Source organism: Hipposideros armiger, unplaced genomic scaffold (assembly GCF_001890085.2).
Source record: "Hipposideros armiger isolate ML-2016 unplaced genomic scaffold, ASM189008v1 scaffold_38, whole genome shotgun sequence".
NCBI classification, from domain to species: domain Eukaryota; kingdom Metazoa; phylum Chordata; class Mammalia; order Chiroptera; family Hipposideridae; genus Hipposideros; species Hipposideros armiger.
The window spans coordinates 1,762,272-1,776,530 of record NW_017731388.1 but is presented as its reverse complement, the minus strand read 5'-3'; positions in this window follow the sequence as shown (position 1 = coordinate 1,776,530).

Below are 14,259 nucleotides of genomic sequence, written 5' to 3'. Positions count from 1 at the left end.
TTTGGAAATAAATAACCTTTATGTTGCAGTGGCTTGGTCTTGGGAATGTGATTCCTTTGCCCAGCTGGGAGAAAGAAACACAAAAATTCCAAAAAGGAGTTCTCAGTTGTGAAATGTTCTGTGGGTCAAAGCAGGTTGGTTCTATACACACTCTGCCTCCACTGGATCTGGCCCTGGGATTCTTTTTAAGATTATGTTCTTGCCTTTCTAGCCAAATTTTGATTCTTCATTAAAGTCGAGCCCACATGCAAGGCTGGAAATGGAAAAGACATGTCTGGCCCAATCATGATCCTGGGAAAATGAATCCACAGTGGCCCTTCCATTTATGCCTACACCTTTCCCTCAACAACATGTTTTTCTAAAGCAGAAAAAGAAAAAATTGTTATTTGGTTTGTACAAGAATATTTGTGTTTGCATGTCTTGGGTGCTTCAAGTAGGAATGGAGAATAAAGAAAATTCATCAAGAACCTTCTTTATACAACTGTATGAAGGACAAGGAAAAATAATTACAAGGAGAAAAGGCCAGCTGTGCTTTGGGGATCCCAGGGACCCTAATATATACACAAAGTTAAGCAGTCGGTTTATTGGAGAGAAGGACTTGACCTAGCCCGAAGATTAGATTCTCGTTCCAGCCCAGTGTCTAACTGGCCAGTGACCACTGGCTGGTGATCTCATGACCTAGAACCCAGTTTTCCCTTCTTCCAGTCACGGGGTAGGGTTAAGATGATCGAAGGCAATATATAGATCACATTGATGCAGAGTGCTTGAATAAAAAGGGAATTAATTTACGTAAGAACACATGATTCTTGGTGAGCTGCGTTGTCCCAAGACAAATACTGCGACATAACTTAGTGTTTTGTTTTGCCCCAGGCTCTTGGCACTTAAATTCCTTGCATTCCAAGCCTCCCAAAATTGGGCCCCAACTTACCTTCTCAGTTTCTATGGCCACTGCTTCCTTGTGCGTGGGCTTTTTACCTTTCTTCAAATACCTGCTATGTTCCTTCCCCACTTCATTTTTGCTGCTCTTTCTACTCTGCTCTGCCATCTACCCCTGCTCGTCCAAATCCCACTTCATCCCCTCATCACAAATGCATTTTCAGAATGTTCTTTCTGACATCCCTTACTTATCTCTAACAATTTGATATGATTTATCTTCCCCTAATCCAGGTTTCTTAACCTCAGCACCACTGACATGTTGGACCAGATGCTTTTTTTTGTTGTAGGAGAATGTCTTGTTTATTGTAGGTTGTCAGTAACATTCCTGGCCTCTACCCAACAGATGCCAGTAGAACACTTACCCCGCCCCACCCACCAAGTCATGACAATTGGGAACGTCTCCAGAGATTGCCAAATGTGCCCTGGGGGTACAAAATCAGCCTTGATGAAGAATTGCTGCTCTACCGCTCCATTCTTCTTTTGGTATTTAATGGGTTCAAAACCAGGCAGACCTGAATCTGAAAGCTGCCTCTAGCGCTTCTTACTCTGTGATCTTGGGGAAGTTACTTAACGTCTCCGAGCTTTAGTTCCCTTTGTTTTAGGAGTCATTCAGACATGGTTGGGATGGTCTGGCAATCTTTGGGCAGAGCTCTCCGGAAGTCGGTTTGCAGTGGGCTACTGCAGACTTTGAGGGAGAGAATTCCTTCTCAAAGATGGACGTGGACACTTAGCAACAACAACAAGTAAATACTTATGTGGGGATCACTACACATCCACAAATGGTCTAAGCACATTAAATACATTATATAAGTTAAAGTCATCCATAACAAAACTTAATGGATGGAGAGTAAGAGGGATCCTGAGAACATCTTGGTGGCTCCCATTCCGTCCACATCTGGCACAGCCGCCCATCATCCTGGGCTGTTGATGTAAAGAAAATGGCTGCTAAATACTAACACAGAAGTTTAACTAAATAGTATACTATTTGTCACACCAGTGTCACCAATGTGGGGCCCTCACACAAAGAGGAGAGGGTTCTTCTCTGCCTCACTACATTTCTCAGTATTTTTTAGCCCCAGGAAGGCTCATGTGGAGAGAGAGAGCCGAGCAGTGGCGAAGGGGCATAGCACCCAGGAAGAGCTCTGACAGAGACTGAGCTCCCTGGCACAGTCTCATGCTCCGTGGAGTAACAGGGCAGACAGAAGATGTGTGCAGATGGCCAGCCGCAGTGTGGGGGAGCTGCAGTGCCCGGGAGGCAGGGCGATGCCAGCATGTCAGCTGCAGCACCGCTTTGCCTGGGCCAGAGCTGCAGCCTGGCCTTCGAAGGGAAGGTGCTGCACTTAAGGGACAATGAAGATTAAGTCCTCGTGAGGGGCACCCTGGAAACTGCCAGAACTTTTCAGGGTGCACGGTCAGCTGCAGGGAGCAACGGCCCTGTGAGGGGTGAGTTAGTACAATTACTGTATCCATAGGGAGCGTGCTTTTATCTTCCACTTTTTGGACTCTACAAAATTTATGAAATGCCTAGTATTGTTAGTTTTTTTCCTTTTGCCCTGCAGACAGGTGGAGCTATTCTGGAGCAGCTTAAATAATTCACCATGTTCGGTTCCTTGGGAAAATTTGGTTCTTCATTTCCACTGGACTGATGTAATCCCAACAATCAGCTGGCCTCTCAGACAGATAGCAAACACCACACTGATAGAAATTTTCCTGGAGTGTTTTTTCCCCAAGCAGGAAGGCAAACGATGTACTTCAGAGGGCCTCTTCACCGTTGAGCTTTTGTTTGGTGTGAAGTGCGAAGATGACATCAGCAATGACACCGTCACTCAGGTGTACCCTTGTGGCCTCTGGTTTTCACAATACTGATGATTAGCTTTGGGGAAAATTAATGCGGACTCAGCCATGGTCTCCTGGGCATCACCATACATTTACTCAAGTAGACCAGCCCAATTTTACTCACGTACAAGGATGTGATCATCATTAGGACAGTCCAGCAGGTATTTGGGGCTCCCTCTTCTGAGTGAATGGTAGGATTGCACTTCCCACGGCCCTTCTGACTGGGGTGGTGACATGTGACTCGTGTTGGCCAGTAGGTTGTGAGCGTAAGTGATAAGTGTCACTTCCATGCTAAAGCATTTCATTCCTGGGATCAAAGCATTAAGAGCTCTCTTTCCCTCTGCCATACTGACCACCCGTTGTCCAGATGGTGGTGGCTTCATTGGGCTGAATCCCATAGTGAGGATGATACGGCACAGAACCTGCAGCCAAGCCGCAAGGGGCGTGTAGTACAAGTGAGAAATAATTTTTGTTGTTTGATGCCTCTGATATTGTTATCACAGCACAACCCGCCCATCCTGAATAATGCATGCCATGTAGCTACAGGTCGAATACTGTCTCAGCACCTTCTATGTGCTATGTTCTCTGTTAAGCTTTCAGGGAAAGCCATGAAATTATCAACCACAGAATTTATAACCTAGCTACCTCTACCATTCCAATGAAAGGTCCAGAACAGCTCCAAATTCTGTACAGCACAGTTCAAAAATCTTTTCTTTTTACCCTCCCACCTACTTCTAATTTCCACTGGACACACAGTAGTTGCCTAGACATTAAAGGGTCTGGAAGATCTGTTCTCAGCCTACACGGGTCATAACATATCCACATGCAAGAGAGCATGTGTTTAAAGATGGCAGATGCCCTGGAGTCCATCCAGACCGCTGGTATCAGGAACCTTGCATTAAACCTCGATTTGCATAATGATACCTTGCTGGGACTCAGTGATTTTTATTTACTTCAAGGCGCTGCCACATAAATTATCTCATTCAACGGGCTGGTAGTTTTAATCTGACTGGTTTGGTTTTCATTATAAAGGGAAAGGTCACACAGCTAGTTGGTGGTGAAGAGCTGCAATCCTTCCAGATTTTTTTTCCCCCTTGCTGTAATGTGGGGTGCTCAACCCTAGTGAGGATCCCCACATCTTAGTATTTGGAGGTCACTGGTAATACATACTCATCCTGAAGCTGACCTTTAACCCCCTCCACCTAAGCAGGATGGTGGTACACAAGAAAGGGCAAATTCTGAGTCCCTAAGAAGGGGACAGCTAACAATTGTTCTCTGTGATTCTCTGCTTCACCTAAGAGAGTGCTTTCAGATGACCTCTGACCCCAACACACTCTGCTCGATTGAACTGCTCACTGGCCTGCAAATACCCCTGGCCTCTCCTGCATCCATGCATTTGCCCACACTGTTCCCTTTCTAAATACAACTTTCCAAAATGTGTCCTGTATCATCCAGTTGCCTTGTGTTAGAATAACTGATACTCTTGCCTCTCCCATAGTAATACGAAATTCTTATCAACACGAGGGCAAGAACTACATGTGACTTATGATTTAAGCTCTCATCCAGCATCTAACACAGTGCCTTGGGCTCTGAATGGGTTTGCAGCACCAAAAAAAAAAAAAAAAAATCAGTGCAATTTATGACCTAAGTCAAAGGCAAGGTCACTCAGACAAGAATTTCACACAAAGGAAACAAGCCCAGCCCATCACTCACTGTGACTGAAAACCACAGCTCACAAATCAGCCCAGGCAAGTTGTTCTTCCAAAGCAGAAATGTTTAGGCAAAGAGGACAAGCTCCGACCCAGGAGGAGTGGAGGGTACGACTGAGGAAGGACAGGGAGGGAGCTGTTGGATGAGCTTCCCTGGATTTCTTATGTCACTGACTTGCCAATACATTGGCTTAAACACAAACAAACAAACAAACAAACAAACAACCCTAACATGCCCAAGCCTAAATTCGATCTTTCCTCTAGACAGACAGGCACGGCAGGCTGCAAGATAGGCCTGTGCTGTCCCTCTGGTTTGCACTTGATGGCAGGGCCAGGGACAAAACCCTGGTTAGGGGAAACAAAGACCCACGTGTGTGTAAACAGGTCACCTCCACTCCCGAGTGACACTGTTCAGCATAGATTATGAGTGACATTTACCTTCTGCTGCTGGCTCTAGAGGAAGCCAGGGAGGGAGGCAAGACATGAAGGAGAGGAATGAGTTAGCAGCTCTGGTCTGCAGGATGTTCTCAGGGATGGTTTGGCATTTGGATGGTCCCCAACTGCAAGGACAATCAAGGCAGCTGCAGCCCCTCCTGCCCTCACAGTATCCCTGCTAATTGCTGAGGAAACACCCCTGAGCCACATGCAAAGAGAAAAAAAACTGTCAACATCCCCACATAATGTCATTTGCCATTGAAGGAGTTGTTTTTCTGTTTTGTTTTGTTTTTTCACAATTGCCTGATTAAATATTTTCTTAGAAAAGAAGGGTTTGCAAGGATGTAGGGCCTAGGAAATTTTATCTGACGGGAGGATAGAGTAATTATGCGTGTTCACATCCACCATCCCCAACACGTGCGTGAGTCCCTAGTCCAGCTTCATCACCCCGCATTCTCTTTTGCAGAAGGTTTTACATCCACAAAGAGCACATTATGATATGTTGCTTTATTGTGTAACTGTCTGTAATCACGTAATTCGCATAATAGCTTAATCTTTTAGTAGATCAAGATAAACCTTTTTCTCCCTGAAGAGCTGTCAATATCGAGAAGGCTATAGGGTGTTTTCTGGTTCTTTTGTACCCTATTGTGGTTGGCATAGCTCCGGGCACATGGGCATGACCTAGTGGTTATTGGTGAATGGGCTCATTACATAGCTTTATTACCTGCTCTTGATAAAATTCTCTAATTTTCGTTACACCATGACATTAAAATGTCTCCTAAGGGCAGATAGCCAAATTGCACAAGAACATGGGCCTCAGCCATTCTCCATGTAATTCTATCTCTGCATATCAATGGACAGACAAGGTTGTGCTGTTAAACAGATGCACACGAGTGGCTTGGTGGACTCCTTGGTGATTTTTCTCTTCAAGCACTCAAGCCATTTGTCTAACCCCTAAGTGGGTGGCATATGTTTAATGTAAGTACAATATTAATAAGAACTAACATTTATTGAGCACTTACTATGTGCCAGACATGTCCTAAACCCTTTACATGTTTAAACTCATTTAATCTTCACAGCAAACCCTGCAATTATCCCCGTGTTAGAGATAAGAAAGTCTGAGGGAAGTGGAACAGCTGGCTTCTATTGAGTGGCGGGCCTGTCTTTGAACCCAGAGAGCCTGGATTCCAAACCCATGCTTTTAATCACTGAGCAGTACAAGAAAAATATGTTCACTCACATTGATGCTGTATCTCTTGATCTGTTTTAAAATAGATCAGAAAAAAATGGTTTTTATTTTATTGCAATGTGGGGAGGTTTTGTGATATGTTGCTTTCTGAACTGTAATGCTAGGCCAAGCACAGGGCTAATGGAGGCCATCAGCTTGGCACGAAGAGCTATTGGTTGGCAGTTGGGATCCATGCACGCAGAGAAGATCCTTGGAAATGAGTGTACTGGTTAAAGATGAAATGGGGCTCACGCACTGCTCTTGGGAAAAGATTAAATGTGCTCACAATGAAAGAATGTACGTAACCATAATTAATGAAGTAATAATCGCTTTTGAGCGTAAGACCTGATTCTTTGATGACAAGTGTTTCCATCTCAAGAGAGCTGGAAGGACCCTTTGGCTTGTGGTAACTGTCAGTCGCCCTGGTTTCATCGTAGGGTTGCAGTTCTGCTTGATCAATGTGTCTTGTCATTTCCAAGAGCGTCTGAGGTTTTCTTCTTCCTGTCTTTGTGTTTTCAATTGGTTTTAATCAGAGGCAAGATGCTGACTCAGCTTCTAGTCTGAATTTATTCAGCTGGTGCAAAGATTCAGCGGCAGCGTTGCATTTACATTTTTATCACTGTCTCTTAAACTTGAATAATTTATCATGTTCTTCCCAGCCCCCTCGCTCCCATCTTTTTACAGAACCAGAGTGAAGTTCTTGCTTTTGTAATCAAACTTCTTTTGGACGTGCCTGCCATTTCTCACAGACTTCTGACACCCTCTCTTTTCTGTCGGGTTGAAGTTTGGGGGAAGACATTTTTTTTACTGACTGATTCATCTTAGTTAGGCTTGTCAGAAATTTCTTTGTATGTGTTCCCTTTCAAAGTGTATATAGATCCTGACACAAATCTACTGGTTACTAAGTTAAAGATTTCTGGCTCAGAATCTGATGTGTTCCATATAAATGCATTTTTTTTAATGAAGAGATTAAAAAATGACAGTAAATTCCAGGGAGATAATCATAGATTTTTCCATGGGGGCTTCTTCCCTGCATAATTTCAACATTCAAAAGTGGAAATAATAATCATGGTTATCATCAACAAATTATGTTCATGGAAGGAAATGCTCCCCACTGTGCCAGTAACTGAGACATAATTGCTTATCGGCGCACGTTCCTGTTCGGGCATTCACTCACTGGTGTATTAGACCTGAATGAAATTATTTCACCCTTTTGTCAATGAAGAAAAAACAGGAATAAATAAACCATGTCCACACACACACACAGCTGAAGCAAAGACGTTTCTTTTTTAAATTCAAGTTTATTGGGGTGACAATTGTTAGTCAAGTTACATAGGTTTCAGGTGTACAATTCTGTAATGTTATCTATATATCACATTGTGTGCTCACCACCCAGAGTCAGTTCTCCTTCCATCACCATATATTTGATCTCTTTTACCTTCATCTACCACTCCCCTCCCAAGCTAAGACATTTTAGGGTATGACATTAGAAACATGTGAATGGTTCCTCAAACTAAGAAAAATCACTACATAATTTATCATTTTATGAAAAATATTTACCTTAGGGTTCATTACAAAGCAGGCTTATTTGTATATTTAAAATGAGTGTTAAATTACCAAAACCTTATGAATTCCTCGATCTTTTTCAGGGACCTGCTTTAGGGCTGGGGCTCTAAAAAGCATCATCAAGATTTATGACTCTAGAAGTATATTAACATGTTTAACAAAATTTAGCTCGAGTGTTTCCGTCCCCATCCCCAGGCCACAGCTTCCCCGGGAGATATGAAGCCTGTAGCACTTTTGGCTAAAGAGATTCTCACTTCCCAACTCCCAACTTTACTGGGAGAGATTAATAAGTGATCAACAATGGTAAAAATGGTCAATTTAATGTGTCAACTTAGCCAGGCTATGGTGCCTAGTTGTTTGGGCAAACACCAGTTTAGGTGTGGATGGATGTGATTAACAGTTATATCAGTAGACTGAGTAAAGCAGATTACCCTCCATAATGTGGGTGGGCCTCATCCAATCAGCTGAAGGCCTGAAGAGCAAAGACTGAGGTTTCCCAAATAGGAAGCAGTTCTTAAGACTGCAGAGTAGAAGTTTCGCCTGAGTTTCCCTGCCTGCTGACCCGCCTTGTGGAATTCGGACTCAAGAAGGCAATTTCAACTTTTACCCAAGCTTACCACTGTAATTATGTGAGCAATTTTAAAAAATCAATATCTGACTCCCCTCTCCTCCTCCCTCCTTCTTTTCTTCCCTCCCTCCCTCTCTCCTTTATTGGTTCTGTTTCTCTGGAGAACCTTGACTAACACAAATGGCAATCGGTCCTCCTCCTAACTCCTTGGGGAAGTGACATCCCAGCCCAATACACTCTGTCATTTCTTTTAATGAAAAATTTTAGAGCACTTTTCTGTTGTCAGTTTCAAAGAGCAATTTGTAGCCGTTGATTTGTGGTGTTAAACTGTGAGATTTCTGTCATTTCCTGGGACAAATCTCGACTCCTGATATCCTTGGACTCTGCGTACATACTGTCTCTTCCATGAAACCTATTGTGAAATCCCTCCCCATCACTCCCCCAAGATTACATTAGATTTCTCTCTCTATGTTCCCATAGCACCCTCTGCATACACTGTATGTTTTCTTCATTGTGCTTAGCATGTTGCTTTGTAAATTTTTAATACCTTTTTCTCTCACTAATCTGTGCTCTGTACAGCTAGGATTAGATTTTATTTATCTTTGTATCCTTGGTGGATAGCATAGTATCCACACAGAGTAGGTGTGCATATATTTTACTATATGAATGAATGAATGAATGAATGAATGAATGAACGGTTTCGTATTAATAGTTCCATGTCATTGCTAGGAGATTCTGTATCTCTAGGGTACCTTGGAAAGAGTCATTTGAGTAAGACAGCTCTGTCCTCTGTTCCAGTTTCCTTACCTTCCAATCGTAGGCAAGTCTTTCTACATCTTTGGCATTCCTTTCCTAACCTGTAGATAAATCAGAAATTATAAACTGTACCTCCTTTATTGGATTATCATGAGGATTCAATGATATAAGTGTACGATAGTTCAATAAATAAGAGATGTCATCTTCCCTCTATATCATTAAGCATTTGTTCTAGCACACTTACTCTTAGTTCTCTGAAGTTGAAAATTCGGACACACCAATGGTCTCTAGCTATCTCCCTAGTTCCCTCATCTCCTTTTTCTTTCCCTGACTCAACTCTGGCTTAGGATCATCTCTCACTCCAAATAAAGATGCCTCCCTGAGCTCTCTTGCTCAGGTTAACCAACTCAGCGCAGGCAGTGGCTCATTTTAGAGAAAGAAAAATTATTTTACGTTTGGTCTTTGAGATCCCTTAAATTAGTGATTCTCAACTAGAGGTGATTTTGTTCCCAGGGGACATTTGGCAATGACTGGAGGTATTTTTGATTGCCACAACTAGGGTGGGTGGGATGCTATTGGCATCTAGTGGACAGAGTCCAAAGATGCTGCTCAACATCCTACAAAGCAGAGGACATCTCTAGACAACAAAGAGTTATCTGGTCCAAAATGTCAGTAGTACTGAAGAAGAGAAACCCTGCCCTAAGGAATAGAGAATGGGCACTTCCCTCTTCAACACATAAAGGAAGACAAAGCAAATCACAGCTGTACATTAAAAAAAGGTTGTCCTGTTTCAATGCTAATACATTTCTTCATCCAGCGTCCCACCCATGTTCAGACTAGACCAAAATTTATTTATTCTCACTCTACACTAACATCATTCTCTTAAAGTATATATTGACATAAATATTAGTTCCAGATCGGGGCTGGGCAACAGCAGAGCTTCATTAGCATTGGGTGGTCATATAAGATAAAAAATGAAGTGAGATTCATCAACACTTTCACCACACCTAGTTTTATTGGTGGGTAGAAACATTCAGCATTTAAGCACATGGTGAAAAGCACCATTTCTCCCCTCAGGCTGATGTAGTATTGTTCCCTGATCTGCCATGTACAAGCTGTGTGATATTGCACAAGTTACCTAACCTCTCTGTGCTTTGGTTTCCTCACTGCACAAAAGGAAGAGTGCCTGCCTCATAGAATTGTAAAGACAAGTGATATAAAACAGGGAAGCAGTGGTCTTTACCCTGGCTCTGAAATTTTCTAGTTTTGTGACCCTGGGCAAGTAATTTAACATGTTCAGGCCTGAAATGCCTCATTGTAAGATGGAAATATTAATAGCATCTATTTTATAGGAATGTTGTAAGCCTTAAATGAAATAACATGAAAAATGCTGTTGTACCTAGCAAACTCTTGACAAACTATAATAGTTTCTATTCCTTGAACAGCTACTATATGGGATCAATAAGAAAGATACAGTATGGTGGTTGCTCAGGAGGTGAACGGTATGGGTTGGTCAAGGGGGACTCAGTGGTCATCTGGAGGCGTCACTGCCTGGACTTGTTCTCATTCCTTCTGGGTCCAACACAGTGAGGAAGAGTCATCTGTGGAAAATGGTGCTGTATTCAGGCAAAAGTAACTTCAGCAGAGCTTCTTAAGGGGCTGAGGAGAAACATAGGCAGCTGAGAAAATCATTTCTTCTCCCATTCCCATCACCAGCAACACACTCACATTCCCTTATTCTGATGAAAGTCTGCAAGTTCAGTTTGGGAGATTGGCTTAGTAACAGGGTCAACATGGTGGGAATTGGGGAGAAAAGCTTTTTCAACTTGAAATAATCACTTCTCAGTTAAACCCCTGGGGCCGTGGTCCTGTCATTGAGGGGGCTGAGTGATGTCTCCCTAGGGCTTCTGGATAAGATCTGAGCTGCAGCAGGAGGGCAGTCATGTGGACAGTGCCTAATTGGTTGGGGTGAAGAACAGGGGCCATCAATCTGTCTTTGGGTTTGGGCTTGCTCTAGGGCAATTATAAGAAAATTAAAGAATAGTTCTGTAGATAAATGACATCAAGAGAGTATTCCGTTTGCATGGTAACTATTGGCTAATAAAGCCTACTCGGTATCAAGGAAGAAAATGGATGGGATCAGCTCCAGAATTTTATTTTTGTTAAGGAATTATTATTATTAGTGCTGATAATAATTCACAGAGTCGTGCCTTATGTTATGTTTGGGATATGTGAAAGCTGTGGGGTGGTGAAAATTAATCAGAAAACATCTAAAGTACTTGAAAAAAAAAAGGAAATATAAATAGGGCCCAATTTGGAGTGAAATTACACCCTCCATGCCTCATGCAAAAATCCAGCTTACTTTATTGGACATCTCACATGAAATAAGCGAATGAGAGCTAATAAAGATAACCAGGCAGATTTGAAAAAGATACAAATAGAACATAAAAGTGAAAAATAAAATTGCCAAAATTAAATGCTCAGTATATGGGAAAACACCATATTATACACAAACTAAGAGACTATTATTGAATTGGAAGATATATATGAATAAATTACCCAGAATGCTACACAAAGAGACAAGAAAAGTAGGAAAGCGTGTTAAAAAATATGAATGCATACTGGGAGACAGGTAAGAATGTTCACAGCAGCATTATTCATAGTAGTAAAAACTGGAAAGAACTTAAATGTATATTGATAAAAAACCAAATATTTATTATGGCCACCTTTGCATAATACAATAGTTTGAGTGGAAATGATTACATCTACATGAAGCAGCAAAGATCAATCTCAAAAACAATGTTGTGGGGGAAAAGCCAGTTGTTGAAAACTTTGTGATATATCTTGCCATTTTTATAAAGTTCACATTGGCCAAAGTACAATGTATTTTTGGTGAAATACACGTGTGATAAAATTATCAAAAAGGCAAGGAAATTGTAACAACTGCATTTAAGAGAAATGGCTACCACTGGGAGGTGGAGGAATGGGATAGGAAGAAGTACCCAGGTAGAGATAATGGAGTTGGTAACGGTCTAGCTCTTAAACTGGAATGTAGATACATGAGTTCGTTTTATCATTATGCATCAACACCTACAAATACTCTTTGGATGCAGCAGACGTATGTAAACATATCTATGTACCTACATATACATAGCATAAGAGGTGTTCCTGCCAGTTGGAATTGCAAGGAGTCCTAACTCCTTCTAAACAGGAGCATTGGTCTTCTTGGATTAAATCAGCATTAGATTTTATATAATACAACTAGACAGAAGAATTTTCCAAATATTTAGAATAAGAGTGGATTCCAGTACTCTGAAGCAAATTATTGAAATGAGATCTCCTTGAAGTTTCAGAGTGGATCGTGGAGGACACACCCTACTGATCCACACCCTGGGTAAATCCCCTTGAGTGTGGGCAGGGCCCGTGACTTGCTAACCAATAAAATATAACAAAGGTGACAGGATGCCATGTCCATGATTATGTTTTATTAAAACTGTTTTAGGAAACTATAGAAAAAAATTTCCCTTCTGTCCTTTAGGAAGCTAATAACCATGAGTAGACTGTCAATAGAGGATGCCACGTGGTAGGGGACTGTGTGTGACCTCTAGGATCTTAGGGTCAAGAGCCAGTAGGGAGCTGGGGCTCTCACTCATACAAAGGAAACAAATTCTTTCAACACCTTAAATGAGCTTCCAGTAGATTCTTCCCTAGTCCAGTCTTCGATGAGAAAGCAGTGGGCCAATATTTTCCTTGCAGCCTGGTGATAGGCTGAGGAGAGGACCCAGCTAAACTGTGCTGGAACCTGCCCCACAGAAGCTATGAGGAAATAAACGTGTGCCATTTGAAGCTGCTAGGCTCGTGGTAATTTGTTACGCAGCAGTAGAAAACGAATACATCGATGTATCCATTTATCTCTGTATTCCTACAGCGAAACGGTGCTTAACTCATAGAGTGCAGTGTCGATGTTTTTGTGGCCAGGTGGATGGAAGAAGTAAAACAAGTCCTCTCTCCTCCAAACCCATTCTCCAGAATGCTGAGCGGTGCTGCTGGCAGCTGAAGGAAGCTTCGGTCTTAGGAGGTAGGTAGAGTTGAAGCAAGATCCATGTAATGCCATGAGTTAGTAGGCAATGGAGAAGAGAGGGTGTGGGCCTGGGCTACTTTCTCAAGTCCCTAATACCTGGAGAAACATATTCTAAGCAGCAAGGATAGATTTACCAGGAAGCTGAGGAACTGAAGCTTCAGGGCCCTTCCCTGACACCTGCTTCTTCCAAGGCTCTGGGAGAGTGCCTAGCAATTTCCTATTTGTAATTTTGTATTCATTTTACTTTATTTTATTTTTATTTATTAAATTTACTGGGGTGACCATGGTTAATAAAATTATATAGGTTTCAAGTGTACATTTGCATAATACATCACCATATATTGACCCCCTTTTCATTTTATTTAAGAGTACCTCATAGACCCCATAAGCTGAGGCTCCCCAAAATGTGGATGCACCCCTGATAAACTATAGAGAATAAGAAGTCTAAGGATTCATCTTTGCAGTTACAGAGCCTCAAGTATGATGCTTGCAAATAGAGATGTTAAATAAGTACTTAAATTGAATTGCTAAGTTCTTGGAGGTGTCACTGAAAGATATTTCAATTCTACAAATTTCATTCATTTATTTATTTATTCATTCATGCATGCTTAAAATTAGAGGTATTTGTTGTGAATAATTGTTCATAAATTGTTTCAGTGTATAATTTTTACTCTTTGACGTGTACATTTTTTCCTGGGTGTATACTTTATACATATACTTTACATCAGATAAGTTATGCGAAATACTCATGGTTTCCTATTTGACTTTGGTCCTTTGGTTTTCTTGAGCTTGGTAATTCCTTTATGATCTAGTCAGGAGGAAGGGAATAAATAGACTGTATCACTTGGTGAGGTCTTGTCTAGGTTCACGATCTTCTTATGATCTCTCTATCCAATATTTCTCAGTGAATAAATTGTTTTGTGGAGGAACAATATGTTTTTTCAGGTCATATTGGAATCATTTGATGACTCAACACATGTTCAAGTAAAAGCCATACTACAATAGAAACCGGAATCATAAAAACTAGGTAGAAATACTAGGTGTTAATAATATTGTACCTGGTCCGTATTATATTATTTGTGTATTTCCTTCTTTCTGTTCTTTGATTTACTAGTTATTGCATGCCTACGATTTTGCCTGGGTT